Consider the following 24,227-nt stretch of genomic DNA (forward strand, 5'->3'; position numbering starts at 1 on the left):
TGAATTTGTGTATGACTGTTTGCTTAAAGCTGACGCAGGGCCAGAAACTGAACTTTATCTGAAATAATTACCAACAGCCGAGACGGAGAGACGAGTGCATGTGGGGGCCATTTTGCAGTTTTCCAAGAGTACGAAGGCTTTGGGCCAGACCACTCGGAGAGAGAGACGGAACGAGGAGCACATGAAAAAGAGAAGCCGAGCAGAATGCCCTCTGGCCGTGCACTAGGTCAGACTCTCAGACCAAAAAATGTGTGGTAGGATTAGGAAACATGGAGAGGAGGCTGAGCCGTCTGCGGCATGCTCCAGATCAATCTGGACAGGACGGACAGAAGGAAAGAGCCAGACTGCGTGTCTGCATGAAGAGATCACTGCAGTAACATGAAGCCAGCAGACTCGGTAGAGGTATATTACCTCTGAGGCACCAGTTAACGTGTTCATTCAAAGGAGCAACAATCATTTGGTGGAAGATTTACAGCCTCTTCTATTGGGTTAGATAAAACAATGACAACAAACAAACCTCTTTAACTAGTGCCTCAAGCCCATGGTTTTGGTTGTAGTGCCTCTACCAAAATAATAAAAAACTTTAACATGAAAAAAGCATTAACATGAGCAAGGCTGGGAAGGCATAACCAGTTTAGCATTACAATCACAGGACATCTCAACATTTTGCTCTCGTCTGCGGACTGGAAATTAAGCCATCAGTACAATACACAATCTGTTAAATCAGAGTTAATGATGTGCTTTCCTAGGCTGTGACAAAAGTGTTTGGATGAGGCATTTAGTGGCTGGCTTGTTTGTTCGCTAGCTTGCTAGTAGCACCATTGTTTGAGACGACGGTAACGGAACATAAAAAGTTCCACACAGGCTGCTGAGCTTGATCAAAGTTACTGTGACGGTGCAGAATATGTGATTGGGAACACTTTGATTGGCTCCAAGCAGTTTTATCAATAATCACAAGGTTAGCATCAGAGCCGCCTCTCTCATCCTGCAGCAAGTCTGGGTCCCAGGAAGCAATGCGGTTCATTGTGAAACTGTGAGGAAGCTGGAAATCAGCTTAAAGAAGAAAGTATCAGTCCCAGATTTTGATGTGGCGTTTCAGACCAAGAATGTTCTAAACTTTAGCATTAATAAATCTAGTGCCAAATCTAATTGCCTAATTCACTGGCTGCTTTATGTTTTTTTTACACAATAACCAAATATAATTAATTATTTTTGCTACACATGAGGCTATGCCCCCTTTGCTGGCGACTCTGTCACCTGTGGTTTTTTACTCGTGGTTTTTATGTTTTATATGTGGTTTTAATGCCTTCTTATTTCTGATCATCCGCGTGATCCACCTTTGACAACAAAACCATGGCTGCACTTGAACACACTTTAGTCTGCGGCTTTGTTTTATACTTTTTGGGAGAGCCGCCCAAACATTTCAAGTTAGGCGCGAAATGGGCCCGCTTTTTACCTCCTAAAGTCGGCAGGAGCTTCTTCAGCTGCGGCCTCCTGCTTTAAGTGGACAGAATCCTGACTGTGTGGTATAGGATACCAAGCCCGGGACCAGAAAGACAGGACGCAGAGGCGGGGTCCGGGTCATAAACAGTCGTCGGGGGTATGAACCTGTGCTACCCTCTGCTATTATGGGGAATGTCCGCTCCTTGACGAATAAAACGGATGAGCTGTCAGCCCACCTGAAGTACGATCGCCAATTCCGACAAAGCAGCCTGCTGTATTTGACGGAGACCTGGCTGTCGAACAGAATAACTGAGTCCCATGTAAAAATGGAGGGATTTTCACTGCACAGGTTGAACAGAGACCTAGCAAGGACTGGGAAGAAACAAGGTCGAGGTGTTTGCCTTTTACGTGGCGCCATCCTGGTCATGTCACGGTGAAGGAGAGCGTGTGTGACTCGAACATTGAGCTGCTCGCAGTAGGTTGCCGACTGTACTATCTACCCAGGGAGTTCTTTCACGCGATCGTGCAGGTTGCCTATATTCCTCCATCGGGTAATGGGAATCTGGCCACAGAAACTATAGCCAGACTCACCCATGACCTGCAACACTCCACCCCAGACGCGCTGGTTATTATTAATGGGGATTTTAATCATTACTCTTTCTCTGCCACCCTGCCCTCTTTTAAACAAATGGTGGCATGCCCTACGAGGGGCGACACCACTATTGATCTATTTTATGTGAATATCGAGGACAATTTCATTTCAAAGATGCTCCCCCCTCTCGGACAATTTGATCATAATTTCATTCTATCAACACCCAGCTCCGAAAGCTACCGATTACGTCTAAGACTGTTCATGTGTGGACAGAGGACGTATGTGAAATGTTAAGAGGGTGTTTTGATTGCAATGACTGGACTGTGTTTCTCGATGATGACAAGCATCTGGACAGTATGTCTGACGAAGTCACCAGTTATATTAATTATTGTGTCGAGTTTATCATTCCCTGCAAGAAAATAAAAACTTTCCCTAACAATAAACCTTGGATGACACAGGAGGTTAAAGCATAAAAAGAAAACAGCTTTTTTCAGCGGAGATAAAGATAGGCTTAAAACTGCCCAAACGAAATTTCAAGCTATATTTAAAGAAGGTAAGCGAAAATATAAGGGAAAGGTTGAAGGACAGATGTCCAATAGAAATACAAGGGGCCATTGGAATGGCATGAAATTGATAAATGGTTATGGGACCAGTAATCCTAGTTTGTCTGGTGCTGGGATCAATGGAAACGAAGCAAACCAGTTTTTTGCAAGGTTTGATAAAGTGCATTTCCCTGCATCTAACGAGAGAATCCTTGCTTCCATTGCACTAATAGTGCTGAGGACTGTAGCCCAGCCATTTTAATAAATGTTGAGGAGGTTCGACCGCAATTACAACACCTTAAGGTGAACAAGACAGCAGGTCCTGATGGTGTCCATCCACACACCCTGAAGGTCTGTGCTGACTAGCTGTGCTCAGTCCTTCAATATATTTATTTTCCTTGTCTGTTTTCCTCAAAAATTCCAGCAATGTGAAAAACATCTTATTTAGTTCCCATCCCAAAGGCAAACGGTGTGAGGGGTCATAGTCTTACTAACCTGAAAACCATAGCCCTGACGTCACACATCATGAAATGTTTTGAAAGGGTTGTCCTGGGTCACTGAGTAGACAGGACTCAGTCTTTCAGGATCCTTTGCAGTTTGCATACAAGAAGGGTGTAGGGGTAGATGATGCACTACTTTTTATGCTACATAGTATTTATAGTCATCTTGAAACCACCGCCAGTTCTATTAGGATCATGTTTTGTCTAGTGCTTGTAATACAATTCAACCACACCTTTAAGCTAAAAAACATTTGTCTTTTAAACTGCACAATACAACTATTACTTCGGTTTTAGATTACCTTTTATCTCGACCACAGTTTGTCAGGCTCAATAAGAAACTTTCTGACACTATTTTAACTAAAACTGGAGCACCACAGGGAATGGTTTTATTCTCACGTTATACAGCTTACTACAGGCAGAGCTGCTTTTCCTGTAACATTCAAAAGTTCTCAGATGATACTGCACTGGTTGGTCTTCTGACCCGAGGAAATGACCTGGCCTATAAACGGGAGATTGAATCCTTTGTCAGCTGGTGTGAGGAAAATTTCTTAAAACTAAATATAGGAAAGACCAAAGAATTGGTCCTCGATTTCAGAAGGAAGGAGGTCTCCCCAGTGATAATTGCAGGTCAACAAATAGAAATTGTCCAGTCATATAAATATCTTGGGGTCCATATGGACAGTAAACTAAACTGGAAAAAGAACACTGATGCTATATATAAAAAGGCTCAGTCAAGACTTTTCTTGTTGAGGAAGCGCAGATCCTTTCACATCAGCAGAAAGCTTCTTTATGTGTTTTACCAGGGGATCTTAGCGAGTGTCCTCTTTTATGCTGTGCTCTGCTAGGGGGCGGCATGTCTACGGATGATTAAAACAGCATAAATAAGATGATTAGAAAGGCTGGCTCAGTTATCAGCCATCCCCTGGACTCAATAGAGGTCACTCTAGAAAAGAGGTCCAAGTTAAAAAATATTGTTTTCTCTGAAAGCCATCCGCTACACTGTGTTTTTAAAGAACTCAGAAGTCCATTCAGTGAGCAGCTTTGGATGCGAATGTGTTCGACTGAGCAACTGAGAAGGTCTTTTGTCCTGGCAGCGGTTCGATTTTTTTAATTAACACCTTTAGTTGTGGTTTTTAGATTTAAATTTAGCATCTTTTTATGTTGGTTATGTGTCTTGTTGTCTTGTTTCATACGGCATGTTCTGGTGTTTGTTCTTGTAATGTGTTTTTTGTCTGTAATGCACTATAAACCTTGTCTATTGTTGTCTGTATGAGTATGTTGTTGTCTATGGTGACAAATGAGTTTCCCTACTCGGGATTAACTGTAGAAAACAGTCCATTCTCATATGACTCTTCACGTCTTTCCCCTCCTGGTTATAAAGGTCCCAATGCCCTTCTTTTAAAGGGATTACATGTAACAAAGGTGAAACTGGAGAATTACTTCAAACAATACAATAAACAACCGTAGTTAACATAAGAGGGTGGCGGAGGGTCTCCTTCATAAAACAGTGCATAAGAGCCACACTAAATGTGTGCATACATACAAGAGGAGGAAATGCATGTATACCAAAAGCAGTGTTTTCTCTATCATTATATTAGGGGGGGAGCCCCCCTGAAAAAAAAATCTGCAACTCTGAAATTTTCTCTACAGCGCCAGATCACAACAGATGTAATTTAAGGTTTCGTTTTCTAAACGGGAAACCTTGAATTACTTGTTCTTTTATTAAACAAACTACATATTCTTATGTTATTGATCGTATCCACACGGTACAAGATGTCATTTCTGTCTCTACATGATCACGTTTATAACTCTACTCTGCTCTCGGTAACGCGCACAACGCCGATATGCACAGACACGTGCGTGCACACAGGTGAGCAGAGAGCGCACTCCCATCAGCCGGCAGAGAGCGTGATGTCGCGAAAGAAAACAGATATATCTTCGTATTTTAAACGCTCCCAAGGTAGTGAACATTGGACAAGTCGGTCTGCTGCGAGTAGCACCCAGAGTAGCTCTCCTGCTCCGAGTGCAAGTGCAGAAACAAGCCAAAGTGCCGTCCCCCGGCCCCGCCGGTTCCCCCCCACTCCCGACAAGCAGCAAAAGTCTGGTCACCACCGGACGACAGGTTTCGACAAAGCTTGGCTGTCAAAGGGGAAATACTCCCCCTGGCTGTACAAGACTGATCTTGGTAAGTAAGTCAATACAGTACATAATTAAATACATTACATTAATTAATAGATACAATACAGTACATAGAGAATGAAAAGGGATTATTTCAGTTTTCTTTTTGGTTTTAGGACTGTTCTGTTGAATATGTCGACAGCATGAACAGGCAGTTGTGAGAGAAAATCAGGCCCGGCCATTTATAGATTCTCACTGCCAATCCTCCAGAAAGGACAAACTTGACAAACATATGATGTCTGAGCATCATAGAATGGCCTGTCGGCGCCAGTCAGGTTTGACAGCAGGTAAAAATGAAACATTAAAGTATGGTTTACATTTAGTACTACTGTGTCATTTGCAAGTGCCTGCATCATTTCGAGTGTTAATTGTACAAAAAAAAGTTATTTGTTTGGCTCTTAAATGCTGATAATGCAAATCATTTCAGGCAACACTATCCTTACGTCATTTGAGTCCACAGTTGTCATGGAGCGTGAGGCTCTGGTGGGGGCATTCAAATGCTTGTACTGGCTTGTAAAGCATGAAATAGCCCACCACACCAACTATCCAGCCTTGCTGCAACTGGCTAATCTGCTAGGCTGCACCTATTTTGATAAGCTCAATGGAAGCTTCTTTTGTACATGTTCACCATATTTCTTGTTTTGCGTTATGTGATCGCTGTATTGACATTGAATTAGATTTTTCTTGCATAAAATTTGTTAAAGAATTCATACATTGCATTTAATTGTCAAGCGTCTTTGAATGGTAACTTTTCCTACTTTTTAGATTGGCAAAAGCACCAATTATAGGTCTCATCGCATAGTTGCTGAAATGTTGGAAATTCTCGCCGCTGTTGTTGAGAACCCAATATTAAGGAATATTTTGCAGTCACAAGCTATAGGCTTGGAGTTTGATGAAACTACTGCTGTCTCTGTCGCCAGACAGCTAGACATTCATGTAAGGTAGGTCTACTCAAAGTGTAACATTTCATTGACCAATAACATTTCAATATACAGATAATTGCAATGAATCATCTGGACATTTTTAGATACATAGACAACGAGGGGAAGGTCTTCTGCCAATTCCTGGACTTGCCTGACTGACGGCAAAGCAGATTCAATAGTGGCAACACTAAAGAACATCATTTCCTCGAATGGCATCCCCACGGACTTAATCTTTGGCCTTGGAACCGATGGTGCTGCAGTAATCACAGGTGTCATACCTTGTTTTTTGTACATAATTAAACTGTTTTAAATATTTAGTTTCTTCTTAAATTAATAAACAAATGTATTTAATATGAAGACAAAATGGAGTTGCAAAACAGCTGTCAGAGGAATGGCCATAGCTCTGGCCTGTAAAGATGCAGTTGAAGAGGTGCCTTACATGGCTACATTCAGAGACCACTTAGAACTGCTGCACCTGTACTTTAGGAACAGTGCAAACCGCTCTGCATCCCTGAAAGCTGTTGCAGAGGTCGTTGGTGTGCCAGAGCTTAAGGTGAAGGTAAATAAGTTATGCCTCAAATAAACTGACATGTGAATACTTTACTGCATTTACATAAAAAAATGTTAAACCCACTGTTTTTTTTTTTTGTCATTGATTAGCAAGTAAACAACACACGATTGCTCTCCCAACACGAAGCAGTAAAAAAAAAAAACTGTTAAAAAACATAACTGCTGTACTGGGTGCCTTGGCAGAGCAAGTAGAGACCCGGAAATGTCCTACTGCTAAGGGACTGTACTCCTTCCTTGCCACCTATCGTTTCATTGCCTCCCTTCACCTGCAAGCTGATGTGCTCCCTCACCTGGCACGCCTCTCCAAGCTATTCCAAAAGAAGGATGACATGTTCCTGGCAATAAGAGCAGGTGACTAAAATAGCTCAGCACAACTGCTATGTTTTATCTTTATTTGTATTTTGCACAAACATAGGATACCACAATTAATCCTTATACATGAATCAATGTGCTTATTTTCCCAGGTCCCTGTCACCCTGACCTTAATAAAGGGCATACAAGATTTGGGTGGTAATCAACCTGGGTCACACTTGAGCAATTTGACCCAGAATTTGGAGGACCCTTCAGGACTGGGGGCATTCTGCATCTCTGCTGAACAGGAGAGGGAAAGAAGAGGTGACGATGCAGGAGACAGACAGCATTACTGGCTTAGATTTTAATCCCAGGAATGATTATGTGGCATTGGCTGACTTTATAGATGTAACTTCCATTTAGTTTTATTTATACTAATAGTTTACTGAAATTTTTCATGCGTTTGATCAGGTGATGGATCCATATTTGGAATGCCTCATTGCTCATCTCGAGACGCGTTTTCTTGAGGTTGGAGTTGTGGCTGTATTTGGGATACTTGGTCCACAAGCAGCTACACTCTCTGACAACACTTTACACACACAACTGCATATACTAGTGGAGAAGTTTTGTTCCTGTGTTGATTTTGGCACAGTCCTTGAGGAATGGACGTCTTTCAAGGAGCAAATGGTTTCTGGTCCATTCAGGGTAACTTAACATTGCAACATTTTCTCATGACATTATCATGAACACTATACTCTGTTACTGATAACCTTTTGAACCTTTTCAGAACAAGACACAGCTGGCCATTCTGCCAGAAATGTCCTTAAAATATGAGGAGTTTGGTACTATGTGCCCAACAATGAGCCTGCTGGCTGCCATTGCCCTGACAGTCCCGGTCAGCAGTGTAAACTGTGAGAGGGACTTCTCCGCCATGGACAGGGTAATACCTACTTTTCAAAATAGGATTTGCTGCTTGGAGCTATTACTATTTTAAGCTATCAGCTATCAATTTTAAAGCCTAACAGTTCATGTATTTGCAGGTCAAGACAAACATCCGCAACAGGCTGCAAGGAGACCATGAGATCCATGAGACCATGAGATCCTGCGCATCTTAATTAATGGGCCAGACCTATCCGACTTTCCATATGGAGAGGTCCTGGAAATGTTCTTTGAAAAGCCCAGAAAGATCCACTGCAGTAACAGAAACTGCACACTTTGTGGTTGTAATTAAAAGGACTACACCATTAAAACACCATGTTTTCGTTATGTTTTTGTGTTTCTGTAGGTTGGTCGGTTGGTAGGCTTCTGATAGGGGTCGCTGTTGCTCTGCTATCAGCAGTGCGCCGATGTCTCCGATACTTTTTACTTTTACTCAGTTACATTTTGCAGCTATTGGTCACATTTCCCAGATTCGATCGTTCTTAAGGACTTAAGAAGGCTCGAAAGAAGGTCCGAAACTAAATCAATCCATGCCAGGCAAATTGATCACCCACTACTTTATCAGCGCATAAGTCACACACCCTGTGGTCTCCACACACAGGTGCAATTACGCTTCGCGCGTGTGCGTGCATGCCATTCACAACACCAATCACCCGGGGATCCCAGCCATTGCATGAAATCCACGGTGGACCAGGCAGACCTCGTCCCGTTGTGGTGGGCATTCTGATGTGTGTCTAGGCATGGCGCAGGAGGATCGGTGTTACGGCTGCCAAACTCCGTGAAACCGATGCCTTGCTGAGGCCGGTGCCGTCCCCCACCACCTCCAGGAAGCACCCCACTGCGTAAAAACGCAGCGCGGAGCTGCAACATTGCAGCGGGTTGCCCTATAATGTGTGGTGAGTGGTGACACTAGCAGGACGAGGCGTTGCATCTCCACATGGGGAAGCCGGTACTTGGACTGGACAGCCCGGTCCGACAGCACATTAAGTGGAGAGAAGTGCTGACGCACACATGCATTTATGTAAACTATCTGGCTTCGCGCACGGCGACACTGTTGGTTAGCAGCGAGATTATGCCGTATTTCAGCCGTGGTGTCTCTCACGCGTGGACTTCAGCAACGCCTCTAGACATGGAGCCTCTCTGGATGAGGTTCCAGCCGAGTTCAGTTACACCTGTCAGTTTCCCTGATATCTGTGAAATACCAGGGGTGTTGATGTTTTTATAGCTAACGTAAACTCATATGCAGCTGCCGAATGTGTGTGAAAACGCAATGAGTTATAGTAATGATGATTCATTTTATTTATGTAGCTTCAGGAACACAGGGGAAATTCTTTATTTTTATATTGTAATTTTTCTTTTTATGCTATTATTTTTCTTGCGTCAGTGTTCTGCAGCTGTGGGCGCACATTCATCATTACACATGGTTTAAGTATTCCTTTGAATGTCAGATATAACTTTCCCTGACGCGGCTGCAGTGAGCGTTGGTCGCTAAGAAGGCTGTTAAGAGTGGGTCAGACTGATCTTACGTTTCGTTCTTAGTAAAAGAGCGTCTTAAGCTGGGAAACACATCGTTCTTTCACAGCGCTCTTAGAGCGCTCCGAAGACGCTCTTAAGCGCTAAGAGCGTCTTAACGAATCTGGGAAACGCGGCCAATGTGTATTTCTCCTCATGCTGCATGCAGAGAGTGCATGGAGACGGAGCTCAGGCGGGCAGGGCTTACACAACAGACAAACGAGGTAACACGTCAAACATGGCCAAGCACCTTTCAAGCTGACAGCCCGAACTTTTTACAGAGTTTAACGAACGACAGGTAAATGTAATTATAAACATGAAACACCCCAAGCTCACCCATATACAGCCACGAGGAGCAGTAGCCTAATTTGACTACAAGCAGTTATGATCATGAGGTCAGAATGCACACAAAAGTGTACCAAATGAAACACAATTGATGCAAAATGGTGACATGCTTGTGGAGCCTAAGGGTGGCACTTGACCTAATTAGTTCAAGATTGTTAATAAGTGCATTTTCCTGTAAAGGGGAGAAATTACCCTTTAATTATGTGTCAATTAGGGCTTTGCCGTATAGCGTCTGAACTGGCATACCGGTATCAATATTGCCTACGGTATGAATTTTTCACATACCGTCAAACCGGTGCACGGATCCAACATCAGTTGATACTCTACACCAGTAAAGACATTTAACAATTTGCAGTTTAACACTGAGTGAGCAGCGAAGCTACTTCACTGTCAGGGTTCTTAAGTTTAGTCATGGGGCAAAATTACACAGCAAAACCATTTTCGCACCATTAAAAAGGAACAATGGCGGAGGAGAAATCAAAACTGAAAGTTGACAGTCTCTGAATACTACTGTTGTTGAGTCACAAAATGTAATTTTAAGATGTTTTCTGGTGAGAAGTTATTTGTTTAAGTTTCAAATCTGTGGTCGGTTTGTCAAGAATCAGCCAACTAAAAGAGATACCGACGATTTGAAGTCTTGCTCGCGGGAGCAATCAGCTTGGCAGCGGGCATGTCACCGCCCTCTGAACGAGACCTGAGCTCGGTATGATTTTTTAAATGAGTCGCTGGCTCCGAGTTCTCCGTCGAGGTTATGAGGATCTAACGAGCGATCTTTATTAGTTTATTATTTATTCACAGTAACGTAAAGAATTCAGTTTGACGGAGGGAAATGTTAAGATTTATAACTTAAGATTTTAATTAAACTTTTGAGCCACAGGCCGTTTACTCAATACCAATACAGTTATATGTACTCTTCCTGTTGTTTGTGTGCGCGCTATAAACAGCATGTTACAAAAGGTTTGGGTCACAAAGTGTTGTGTTGTGGTGTTTAACCCTTTTAAAGAGTGTTAGTTGTTGGTTATAAATTGTTGTCATGAAGTTAAATACACAACTAAAGTTAGAACCCTGACACGTGTATCCCCTGCGCTTTCAACATCAACCTGTAAAATGTTAATGATGACATTAACTTACAACAGCCTACCACGGCCAGTTGACCACACAGTTGTGTAGTTGGCTGACGGTGAAGAAATACCGTGATATACTGTGAAACCGTCAGAATATTACAAAATACTGTGATATAAATTAGCAGTGACTAGCATCAGAATACTGATACATTTCACCATGAGCTTTTTAACGTGTTACAGGCACACTACTAAACTCAGTCACTGAATTTTGTTACAGGCAGGATCAGAGGACAGTAGTACAATGGAAAACCTTTCCAAGATGATGTTAAGATTGTAAGAATATATTGAGGCCTTATACAAATCAAAATGGATACCATACAGAAGTACAAATTAGCTTTAGTTTAGACCAGAGGTCGCCAACACGGTGCCCGTGGGCACCTTGTCGCCCGTAGGGACCACGTGAGTCGCCCGCGAGACGTGTTCTAAAAAAAAATCGTCAAAAAAAAAAAATCGTCAAAATTTAAAAAAAAAAAAAGTTATCAACCGACCATGGTCGCGTTAAAACTCTTCTCTGTATGCAAGAAGCGGAGTTCCGCCCCCAACATGGGCACGCACACAGGTGAGCACACACACACACGGGCACGCACACAGTGGACAGAGAGAGAGAGAAGCAGCGAAAAATATGTTGCGTGCTTTTCAATGGGATTTGCTGCTTTAAGCTAACACTTTTAAGCGAACAGCTATCAGTTTTAAAGCTTATCAGTTCATGTATGTGTGGGTCAAGACAAACAGGCTGCAGCCTGGAGCTCCATAAACATTGTTTCTGACTTTATCGAGAGTCTCTGGGCGCAAGAGGAAATGCTGATTTTAAATGTTCACCGTACGCCGTCAACAGGCTGCTCTGCGCATGCGCGACTCGCCGATACTTGGCATTTTGCCAAAAGCCGATCTATGAGATCTCCATGAGGTCTGTTTTCTGCTGTTGCGTCTCTCATCAGAAAACAGACCTTAGCTCATTAAGCGTTAGTTGAGAGTACGTATAAAATCTACAACCCCATTTTAAAAAGATGTGCAGAGGAAAGCAGCTCAGTAAGCCACTGATGCAACCTGATTTTCACACATCTGCACTTATTCTGTTTTGAAAAAAAATAGCTTATTGTTTTCCACAATAAGCTATTTAGTAGTAACTAAATATTAGTTATTTTTTGCACGGATATAATTTTATTTACATTTTTCTAACAATGTGATAAAAACATGTTTTTCCTACCATCATTGTTGTGGAAATTGTTAATTATTGTGAGGAATAACATTGATATGTGATCAGACAGTTCATATATAGTATAATTAAAAGCTGATCTGTGCGACTTTGTTGTTCAGGAAGTTTGTATCAAACAAGTAGCCCTTCGGATTATTTTGTACCTCAAAGTAGCTCTCGGTTCCAAAATGGTTAGTGACCCCTGCACTGATCCCCTTCACACAACACACACACACACACACACACACACTGAAGCGCTCTGCACAACATGCACACACACTGATAAGGAGGACATTGGAACGGAAGCCACGTGGGTTGAACAACCAAATCAACGGGCTCGCAAGCATAAGCCACGCGCCGCTCCAACGTCTCGTCCACCAATAACAAACGCTATTGTTGAGGATTGGCTTCTGTAAATTATGAGTTCTTTTCTTTCTTAAGTTATTTTTCTCTTTCATTCTTCTTTATTGAATATGACTATGAAAGTTATAAGTAAAATGTTTTTTATCACGCTGCATTGATATGCTTGAGTACATTTCTGTTTTTTATAACAAGTCCAAATATGGTCATAGTAGATGAATCCGACAGTGTACGGAAGACAGGTCTAAATATGGTCAAGGCAAAAAGTATCCTGCTCCAAAGACGATGTTGAACCTGTGACCGAGATCAGAGCATGTTGAACCACGGACACCCATTACTCACACTAATGAAAGGTCTAACACCTGTAAACTTATCATGACCCCATCAAATAGCATTGGCACGTTTCATCTGCCAACTCTACGTACAAGGCGCCAGTCTAACTGACACCTGTTCAGCCTCCCTTTTGGAAGTTTTTTGCAGCTGCATCTACAAACGCGCATTGAGCATGTGACCAAGGACAGATCAGTAAATCACTATCTACTGTCTAGATTTCTAGATTCTCCCTCACACTTGCCTTTATATACCGAGATAACTGCGCACCTCTTTAGTTCCTTCTCGGACTCTGTCCGAGAGATTGAACCACTCTATTTGAGCAATCAAATGGAGACTTTCTTACGCTGTGACTAAACTGAGTCTTTTAGTACTGAGGGGCTGACGGTGTTTTAATCTTTGAAACGTACATTACTTTCTGACTGTCTTTCAACTCTTGCGGGATAACCTCCAAAGAAAGGAAGTTGCTGTAAAAGTACTGTGTGTATAAAAACTCTTATTAAAATAAATCTTACATACTCTGGAATAAGAGTCTAGTTATCTACTTAATAGGGACTCCCGTTTAATGGAAGGCTGAATAAATACCTGTGTTCAACTTTCACCACGACGTCCAGCCTCTCTTCTTCCTAAGACCAATGTGATCAGGAATCGATTCACATTTTAAAAATTGTATTTTGTGTATGAAAAAAATAACATTTAGTCAGTTGCATCTTAAATTGCAAAGCCTGGTTGTTTTAAGGTCCATGTTTTTCACTCATGGTGTTTTGTCTATTTTTATGTTTTACTTGAAATGCTGAATATTATGAGGTCACCATCACAAGTTTCTCAAAACTAAATGGCAATGAAGTTGATTCAACTGTACAAGAATCTAAATGAACAAGACAACTGTACATTGCGGAGCAGAAAGCCTTTAAAAAAAAAAAAGGCCCCACAGTCATGCTTCAGCAGAGTCAACTCAGGAAAAGACGAGCACCATCAAGTCAGCCAAGGTGCTTGCTGGTACGAGCAGCAGCTCTGCAGTGGTTCAGCCTCGGCATTATGGCTGGACTTCTTGACTGACAGGATCAATACTGCTGAGAGTAGGTACCTTTAACCCTGGGTATGACTCAGTCACACACATCTAAGTATCATTGAGATAAGCCTGCTCTTCATAGGCCATGATGTGTAATTGTTCAGATCCCTCACACAAAACAAACATGCCGTCCAGATAACTGCTTCCAAACTATCTCTCTTTTGAGCAGCTGAACACAGGCTGCATATTCTGTGGTCAAATCAGGGCCAAAGAAGACAGATGGTAAATATTTGGATGAGTCTGGGTGAAAACTCAGACAGCAGAGAAAGCATTTCCACATGTGGCATCTTCATACAGTGGTTTACTTCAGGGCTAATTGTCATATGTCCAATGTGATGCAGCGCAGACATATTATCTTGTTTTCTTTTGGAATGGGGTGGGGGAACACTAATAAATAGTGGTCGTGAATTTATAAAGATTCAGAAGAAGTATTCGGTAGGGGTGGGAATCACCAGAGATCTCACGATACAATATTAATCACAATACATAAGTCCCATGCGAGCTGAACACGCCAGAGAGGGGGTAGGCCTAATTTCTGTGGTTTATCTGCGCGCAAAGAGTTTTCATTTCACCATGAAAATAACCATTATTTCTGCTTGCTGTGAAAATCCCAAAGACGTCGGAGCATCAAACGGTGTCGTGTCTAGGTTCATAATATTATTTGTAGGAATTTCACCAACTTCTCCAGGACCGCGGCCGCCTGTTAATCCATAACACCGACAGTTTCCAGCACTACAAGAGTTTGATTTATGCTTTTGATTACATAAAAGCTCAATACTTGGCTTTGGTGATACAATAGGCTCGTTCGAGATGAGCCAGTTCTGTGCACAAACGGTCACCGGCAATCGGCATGCAATGCATGCCGGTTAGATTTGTGTCCGACTTGATCCCGACTTGCTCTGACGTCATGCACACATGGTCAACGATAATCCCACGAGAACGAGGCGGCTGTCGATTTTAGAGCATGTGTAATTCCAATACTTAACGCTCGATTGTTGACTATTAGTCTCAGGTTTAATCTAAAAACACATTTTATGTGGTTGATAACACATAATCGTATTCATATAACACACACCAAAACCAGCAGTAATGTATTTTACAGGCAGACATACAAAGAACAAAGGATGCAGCTACACACACATGTCCAAAAATTTATATTCATGAACACATAAATAAATCCAACAGTGATCTTTAGACTACAAGGTTAAAGATCGGAAGTAATTTTAAGGAAGTAACAGGAAGTCATTTTTCTATGACTTCCTCTGTATACTTTGAAGGCAGCTGAAAACTTTTTTTTTAATGCCTGCTCTTGTCTGGATTCCAGGCGAGGCCTAGCTCTCACGAACGACCCGAAAATTAGCACGCAAACTAAACACGATATTATACTCTATTGAATGTTTCTCCCACCCCTAGTTTTCAGAAACGACTACTTTTCCTGCATGAGTAATTCAGAAAAGTAGGATGGCGGCTGGGATATGAAGCACAACTGAGCAGATGCGTAGAGCAAGGCTGCGGCAAAAATGAATATACTTTTCTACAGTAGCTTTAATGAGTGCCGTATAGTCCACATCATAGGCGGATTGGGAGGAAAAAGGGTCCCTGGAGTTACTGTCACAGACAAACACACTCAATACACGGCGTGTTCATACAGTCCATCAACGACCTGTTCTGCTACACGGCTCCACCACAAGCATACGGGGAGACGTCGTGAGCAAGGTGCAAAGTGCGCACTGCAACAAAAATGTTGTCCAAATCTATCCAACAAAACCAAGACCCTGACCCTGCACAGTGCCGACATGATATTGCAGCACAGCTGTGCCGGCGAAAACCTCTTACCGCACCAAGGTGTGGGGAGAGGCCGCAGGTAGAAGCATCAGCTGCCCCCAGGTGCTGCATCGCTACATACATTACTCCAGAGTTACTACATCACATTTATCCCAATACACCGACTATGTTAAATGTGGAATACATAAAGGTAGTTTGTCTCATTGACTCTGGGAATGCACCCTTATTTAAGATTGCTGGAAAGAGATTATTACAATTGTTTCTATCTGTATCAAAGAACAACTTACATTATGTCCAAAAATATGTCTCTTTGGGTGTTTCCCAGCAAGTTGTACACTTAATAGCAAAAATCAATCATATTTTCCCTTCTTGAAACATAACATTGTAATGGCTTAGAAATCTGTCCAGAGGCCGAGCAAACAAAAGTGGATAGAGGGACTGTTGCGCTGCCTTGTCCTTGAGAAACTTACTTATGTATTTTAAAAGGGAAATATATAACACCTTTGCCAATATTTGGGGCTCATTTATGGGGTTTCTGGAGGAAGGGTGTGGGGATTTTGTTGCAACTATGTAGTCTATTGTTTCACCTTTTTCTTTTCTTTTGGTCCTTTTCTTTCTTCTCTCACTGGTTTGTTTTCTGTTGAGGTATATATAGTCAGTAACACCTAACAAAAATATCATGCCATTGATATCTTTATCCAAAATGCCTATATGTACTTCAATAAAAAAATCTAATTTTGTATCTGCCTTGTTTTGTCCCGTGTTTGTTTGTGCACTGTGAAAAAAATACCATAATACAAATATTTGTTAAAAAAATATATAATTCAGAAAACTAGAGTTGTGTGACTGTGACATCAGCATCTCCTTTTGACAAGAGTTTCGCAGTTTCCTGGAGATTAATCCAGTGACAACATATCCATACATGGGCCTCAACATTCAACACAGTAAATAGACATTTTCCAGAGAGGAAGTGTTTCATTTTCCGAGGAACCCCCATTGTTATTGGCATTATTTTTATAGGTATAGCAACGAATGTTGGATGCATCCAGTCTGAATGTTGAGCCAACTATTGGATGGATCAAAATTATAAATCATCCTTTGTTTTATGACCAAATGCCTGCAAAATGTATTACATTCCCATCAGCCTCAGCTGTGTATGGAACGAATTCGAAAGTTAGCATTGCAATATACCAAACTATGATGATGAACATAGTTGACATGATATCTGATGATCATCAGCATGTTGGCATTGTGCCAGCTGACCTTTATCTCAAAAAAACAGCCTCACAGAGCCACCACCATGGCTATGTACAATGTCTTGTTTGTTCTTCAATATCAGCCTCTTGATCCATGATCAGTACAGCCATGACCTACTGACCGGGTTATTGTTTAACAGGAAGAGATTTTTCCCAAAGTTGGAAGCCAAAGAATTTACAAAATATTAATTTTCCTTAATTGGAAGTAAGGGCTCTAGTTCAAACTGTTTTTTTTACTTTTTATTTGTGAAGCCATAAGGCCATTTTATCACTTTTACATGCAATAACATATCATCACAGAAGTCTACATTTTCTGCTTTTACACCAGGAGTCATAGTATTTACCAGAGTAATCTGTGATACATTTGTATGTTATTATTTAGGTTTTCATGGAAATTTAAGTGTGGAAGTATGAATCCTGTTGAGGAAATTATCCAGACATCTGGGAAGAGTTCCAGCCTGTGTGCTAGGAAACCACAAATCAGCCAGAAATTTTTGGACATTTGAGCAGTCAAACAGTGTCGAGGTCAAACTTTGAAAAATGCCCAACAGTAAATGAACAGACATTCTTCAGTCTGTTTCACCGCTAATGTTGAAACAACACACATTTCACCATTTGGCAATCTTGTTTTCACATCAGCAATGACTATAATACAGTGCCGTTTGATGCGACAAACAAACATTTACCCTTAAGGAATGACAGAACGGAATTTCACACTAATGGAAACCACAGACGATCTGTCGCTCAATCCTCAGCACGTCTCCAGCCACTTTGTGAACATAAAGCCACCTTTTTCCTTGTTGCCTTGATTATTCATACAGATTTACAAACGTCTCAAAAGGAGTACGATCTTGAGTTATTGATGTAAGAGGCTCTTTTATTGTCCAATTCATCACATTGAGAAATTGGGGATCTAAGAGGGAGAGAGCCCTTGAAAACTCAGCCTCCACAGGCCTTGAGAGATCAAAGTAAAACAGAGAAGTGCGTCATACTGCAGAGCATGTCACCTGATAACTAAGCAAAGGATTCAATAAAACATTCCCTGCCCCAAAAATAGCAAAGGGCTTGATAAGGGGCTAGGACCTTGTTGCCAAAGAAAAGAAGGCAGTGTTCATGGAATGGAACAAAGTTTATGAAATGTAACGAGTGGATTGGCCATTATTCATAAAATATTTGTCCTTGAATCTCAGCGCCTTTCTCCGGACAAGTTGTCTCCAATCAAGAGAGAATAAGCACCCTTTGCTTTTTGTAAATGTGGAATTTGATGATATGAATGGAACGAGCTGTAAAGCGCAACATAACTGTGGAATTTGCCAAAATGTGGATGGAATCGATCAAAATAGGGGTTTTCCACTTTTCCAACACACACACACTCATGTCAAAGAGGCCCTCTGAGAAGACCATCGTAGTTCACGGAATCAACAACCCCGACTTTCCACTAGTTTGAAGCTTTCCAACAAAAGTTGGAGATCATAGGAAAATTGGTGTTTGCTCGGCATTCGCTGTTCAAAGCTACAAGCCAAGAGGCTCGCTGAGGTATTCCTGAGCAGACAAACTGTAAATAACTCTAACAGCAGTACAGCTGTTTATAGGAATATTTTGTAATTTTGTATTAAAATGCTTGTTCGCTTGCTGAGAGTTCAATGGGAAGATTGATAGCACACTCTCTACTATAAAGACGCTGCTCAAAGAACATACACGTCATCATCACAGTGCAACACCAAGACAATTAAACCTCTTAGATATTAATCTTGCCAGTTCAGATCCGCAAACAATTGTGAATGAACTTCCCCTGATCCAGTGCAAATGAAGGCCTTTGCTGTGTCTCCCAGCACAGGAGGATATACCAGGAGATGGGCCATTGCACGAGGAGAGATGGACAGAGCCGCAGCTGACTCGGCATCTGCTCCTGTGTGAAAGGAGGAACAGTGGGAGCACTGCCACAGCCCTACAAAATGACCTTCAGCAGGCTACTTATGTGCATGAGGCCCCACTGTCCTCCTCTTGGCCCAGTGCTCACATCCCCCCTTTCTGAGAAAACAACTCATGCTCCTGCTTGGGTTGTACCATGCAGAAGCTACGCCGTAGCCGCTACGGTGTCAGAATACGGAACGATCGCTGCGGCCACAGTTGCCATCTTTGATTTCGAATGTAAACGTCGACTGGAACACTGAAGTGTATACTGCCCCCATCAGTTCCAGAAGAGGCGCAGGTACTTAAAAAAAAACTAGGCGTCATCGGCATTTTGATAGTTTTGTATCGAAAGGTGCCGTAAATATTGGTTCTCGTGACATCCCAAGCCAGGACACCACCGGGCACCTCATCAGAAGCATGCCTAGACGTTGTCGGATGTATATGTATTCGTGCAAGTTGGAGCCGCTGTGATTTAGTTCTTTCCCTTTGATTTTGAATCTAGTCCTCATTGGGTTCATGACTTTAGTTTCCGTTGACCATCGCTCAGTCATTTTGTTCTCAACGAATTACACAATGAAGTTTAATTGACTTAGTGCTATACTGTGAACATTAAGTATTTAAGCAGTTCATGAAGCTACAGCCAGCCGAGGGTTAGATTAGCATTCGGGTTGGGTACTGATGTCCAAGACGTCCGGTACCTACCGGACCGAAACAATGCATATTTTAGTGCTTCCTTTCGCTGTCTGAGACAATTTAAATACCTTACTTTTTTTCCCCACTACTCTGTAACGTTGCACGGTATACAGATACGAAAAAGGTAGTGTGATATTCGTACGTTAAAAATGATAGGATTTTGCATATTTTTAGTATTGATACTTTATTTAAATAGCGCAGATTAGAGTGCACTGCTCTACTCCCTCTCATGTTGCTGCATCAGCGGGACTCCAGGAGGCGGGGCTACCTGCGCGCACACACAGTGAGCGCTCACAGAGTGATTGCTGGGAGACATAACTAGGGTTGGGTACTGAAAACCGGTGCTAATATAGCACCGGTTCCAAGACGTCCGGTACCTACCCGGCCGAAACACAACGCGGATTTCGGTGCTTCCTTTCGGTGCCTGAGCCGATTTAAATACTTTTTTTTCACACTACTCTGTAATGTTGCACAGTATACAGATACTAAAAAACGATAGGATTTTGCATATTTTTACGATCGATACTTTATTAAAATAGCGCGGATCAGAGCGCAGTGACTGCTCTGCTTCCTCTCATGTTGCTGCATGCAGCGGAGCTCAAGGGGGCTAACAGCATGCACACACAGTGCGCTCACAGAGTGATCGCTGGGGAGACAACATGAATGCAGGAGCTTTTGCAGTCCTATGCTTGGAACAAAGCTGTAGTCCAGTAAAGCTCTCCAGTTGATATTAATGATGACCTGTTGTCCAGTAAAGCAGCAGAGTTTGTAGAATCCAACCGTTTGAGTGGAGTTCTGTTGCAAACACTCCCTATCAGGCCACATTATCCTAGTCTGTTCTTTTTTTAAATTAATAAATATTGTTTATAGTTTGAATTTAAAAAGTTTGAAGCTGTTGTTTGAAGAGTTTTGTCTGTATTTATATTCATAGTATACTTTAAATAGTTCATATATTGTTCAATTTGAAGAAAAAAAAATGGCCTTGACAATAAAAAAGTATCGGTTCAGGCACCGGTATCGTTTTAAAAATATCGGTTTAGCACCGGTATCGGAAAAAACTCAACCGATACCCATCCCTAGACATGACTGAGTTTGTAAGTTTGTAGGTTTCTGAGTGGAGTTCTGTTGCACACGGCCCCTATATATCCATACGTATATATCAGTGGCGGGTCATTAGGGCCTTCTAAGCCTTCTCTGATGGCCTAAACAGAATCACAAAGTAAGTTATTTTATCATTTAAAAAAATTTAAAAATAATAATTTAAATTGTTTTATAATTAAAAGTTATATATATTTCATAACATAATTGATTCACACAAATACACAAAGTGTTTTATAATCATTTTTCACTATTAGATTGTTTTCTCCTATTAGATCTGTTGCCTCTGTCTTTGCTCCTGCTGCCTTGCTTTCTGTTTCATATCTCACCTCTGTCTTTTTCTGTCTCCCTCTGTCTTCTCTCTCTCCGCTGGTTAAACATAGTGACGCCTGCTACCTGGTTCTGGTTCTGTCATACTCACTGTGAGTGAAGTGGGGGGAAGGGGGGAGGGGTCCTGTCAAAACCTTGAAGCAAGAATCTCAGGACTCGCTGATGACCGCTTTCCCACAGAGGTTTATGAGCGTCTGCTGAGTGAAATGCTGATTATGTTACTGTTTTTTTTAATTTGCAGTCGTATATAATCATAGACTAGCCACAGCGCTGTTATGGCCACTCCTTGGAACGGGGAGAAGTTGCTGCCTGCGCAGCTGTGCTGCAATGTCATGTCTGCACTGTGCAGGGTCAGTGTGGAGGTTTTGTTGATAGATTTGGACAACGTGCATTTTTGTTGACCCGATGGGTTGTGCTCTCCCCTTGCTGTGCTGCCCCTTATCGGATGCATTTCCTCCACTGTGGTATGCCGCGGGCCGAAGGTGGCACGCCAAGTCCGGTCGCGTGCTTCAGAGCAGTGGTACCCAATCTTTTGCACTCCAATGGACCGGTTTCGTGTCAGACAATATTTTCAAGGACCAGCCAATCATGGTGTGGGCAATAAATATGACGTATTAAATATGACGTATTAAATATGACGCAATAAATGTGACGCAATAAATGTGACGCAATAAATGTGATGCAATAAATATGACGTAATAAAATGATACGACCGGCATAAAGCATAAAGTGCATAAACTTACAACTCATCATTACGCCGAATTAGTGGGAGCCCTGAGCTTGATTCTCTGCTACGAGCCAGGTTAGGATGATGGAAGACACTCAACGTGTGTACTTAATATCCGGTCTAACTTAGACCTTTATATTCAGTCTACTGCTTAACTTAGGCTTGTATGTGAAGTCTACTGGTTATCTCGCTTCGCAAAGACGGGATGTTGAAATGGAGGCAGGGTTTCAGAGTTTTTTTGGCGATCTCAGGATATTCTGCCTTGATTTTTGACCAAAATACCGGCAGAGTTGAAGCAGACTTTTAAGTTTCGTTTTTGGGGTAGCGTATGCCAAGAGCAGGCATGAAAACGGGTCAGGGGTGAAAAAGGTGAGAAAGATATTACCCACGTTGCACCCCGTTTCATGCTAAACATGAAGCAGGGTGCAATAAGGAGGGAGCATGGAGGTTTAATTGGGAGCATTGCATATTTACAGTTGATTCTGCGGGGAATAAAAATATGAAAGTGAAAATGAAAGAATAAAGATAAGAATAAGTAAAATGCACGGAATGCATGAACATGTGAAAGTGACACATGTAAAAGAGCTTTACAATTATACTGCTCAGAAGACGCTCCAAATGACTCCTGCTCAGCCAAAAGTACAACTAAAAGTTCTTGTCATCCAGACACAACTCGCGGATAGGCATTTGCCATAGTCTCTCAAGTTTTTGGGAGGAGGTTGTCAAGGAGTTTTTTAAGCGGCTACACTTTAAAAAGTCGTGTCCTGTGTGATCGGCCCCTCAGTCCCGTCACCTCAGACTTCTGTCTACCAGAAAACTAACTCGCTGAACTCAGTAGAAAGGAAAGGAGTAAGTTGTTGAAACATATCATCATATCACATCTTTCAACAACTTACTCTTTTGCTTCCTACTGAGTTCAGCCAGCTATCTTATTTATTCATCGGAATGCTTCAGCATTCCAACTAGTGTTCTTCAAATCTTTATTAAAATTTTTATTAGTTGGAATGCTACAAGCATTCCAACTATTGTTCTTTAAGTCTTTAAAAAACTTATTCTTCTTCCGTACGTATTTTGGACCTCTCCAGCTCCTTCATATTTTCAGCTGCAGAAAAAAGTTCAATTATTCAAATATTCAGCTACTTAAGGAAACGATGGCAATTTCCTTTTCATATTTCAGATATTTAAATTTTTTTGAAGTATTAAGCTTTTTATGTTTTTTTTTTATAATGGGAACCAATGGGAAAATCTTTAAATCATCTTCAACTTCAAACGTTTACAGGTTTTTCATATGTTCAGCTCGAGACACAATTGAAAATTTCAAATGTTGACAAAACGTTCAGCTATTATTCTACGCTTTTACATTTTTCATATTTTTTCAAATATTAAAATTATTCAGCTTTTTATCAAAACAAAAATTAATGGTTTCCAATGAAGAACATTTTCAAATCCGCTTTCAACTTCTTCAACTGCAAAAGGTAAAGGCTCTGCCATCCTTTCAGCTAGAGACACCATTTCACGTTTAAAATGTTAACAAAACGTTCAGCTATTACTGTATTACTCAGCTTTTTGATATCTTTTATAGTGTTTTAACTGTCTGCGTTTTCGTTTGATGTTTTTTACGCGCCTTGTCTGCCTTCATCATTGGTGTGTATTGGGCAGCTAAGAGCGGGTGACCTCATACTTAAAAGTGGAGAGAGACGTCAGGGTCTTGTGAAAAAATATTTTAAATTTGCCTTTTAAATTTGCCTTTTTAGCTCAAAACGTGGGAAATCTTGTCTTCTATCGTAAACCGCGGTTGTTAGGAATCCAACAGATTCAGACACGTTGAAATTCGACTGATTCTGAGAGCAAATCTATCTCCAGCAGCAGCCCGGTCTGTGTGCATCTGCAGGCGCGTAAACGGCCACACACGTGAACGTCCACCTGTGTGAAACAGCAGCACGCATGAAACGGCGTTCATTTTTTAGCAGGTATTCTGCATTTTTTATATTTTCAGTAATTATTTGCTATTTATTTATATATTCCTCTATTACGCTTTTGTAAGCTATATTAATATATCTATATGTATATATATATATATATATATATTATTTTCATATATATATATCTTTCATTTTCAAAATATATTTAGCTAAATTCAGCTAATTTAAGCTATATTCCACTATGTTCAGCTATATTCAGCAATATTTCAGCTATAAGCTTCAACCTTTTGCATTCCAATGCATTTTTTGCAGGAAAGGGGTGGGTGCAAACATCGCCGCAGACCCCTGACGTGGGCCGATCCCTGACCTGGCGACGCGACGCGGTTGAGGCGCACTTAGGACAGTGGCGCCGGGAGCAAGGGGTCCCATCCCTCTCCGGTGGGGGGAAAAGGCAGCAAGCACATAATACACGGCCCCTGGAAGCGGCGAGGTCCGGGCAAGTACCAGACAAACATGTCATCTCATCCGATTCAGTGTAAAAGCAAATGGGCACATTTCCTTAAGATTATAATGGTTGATATCAAAG

The 24,227-nt window shown here is 41.6% G+C and overlaps 1 protein-coding gene across 3 annotated transcripts in view; it reads right to left on the reverse strand.

The window, feature by feature from the left end:
• tpst1 (tyrosylprotein sulfotransferase 1) overlaps window positions 1–24,227 on the reverse strand; it is a 71,255-nt gene that overhangs the window by 6,415 nt on the left and 40,613 nt on the right. The window lies entirely within an intron of this gene.

The sequence above is a fragment of the Clinocottus analis genome, unplaced genomic scaffold, assembly GCF_023055335.1.
Source record: "Clinocottus analis isolate CAN_PGR_092001 unplaced genomic scaffold, fCliAna1.0.p SCAF_2, whole genome shotgun sequence".
In the NCBI taxonomy this organism is placed as follows: Eukaryota; Metazoa; Chordata; class Actinopteri; order Perciformes; family Cottidae; genus Clinocottus; species Clinocottus analis.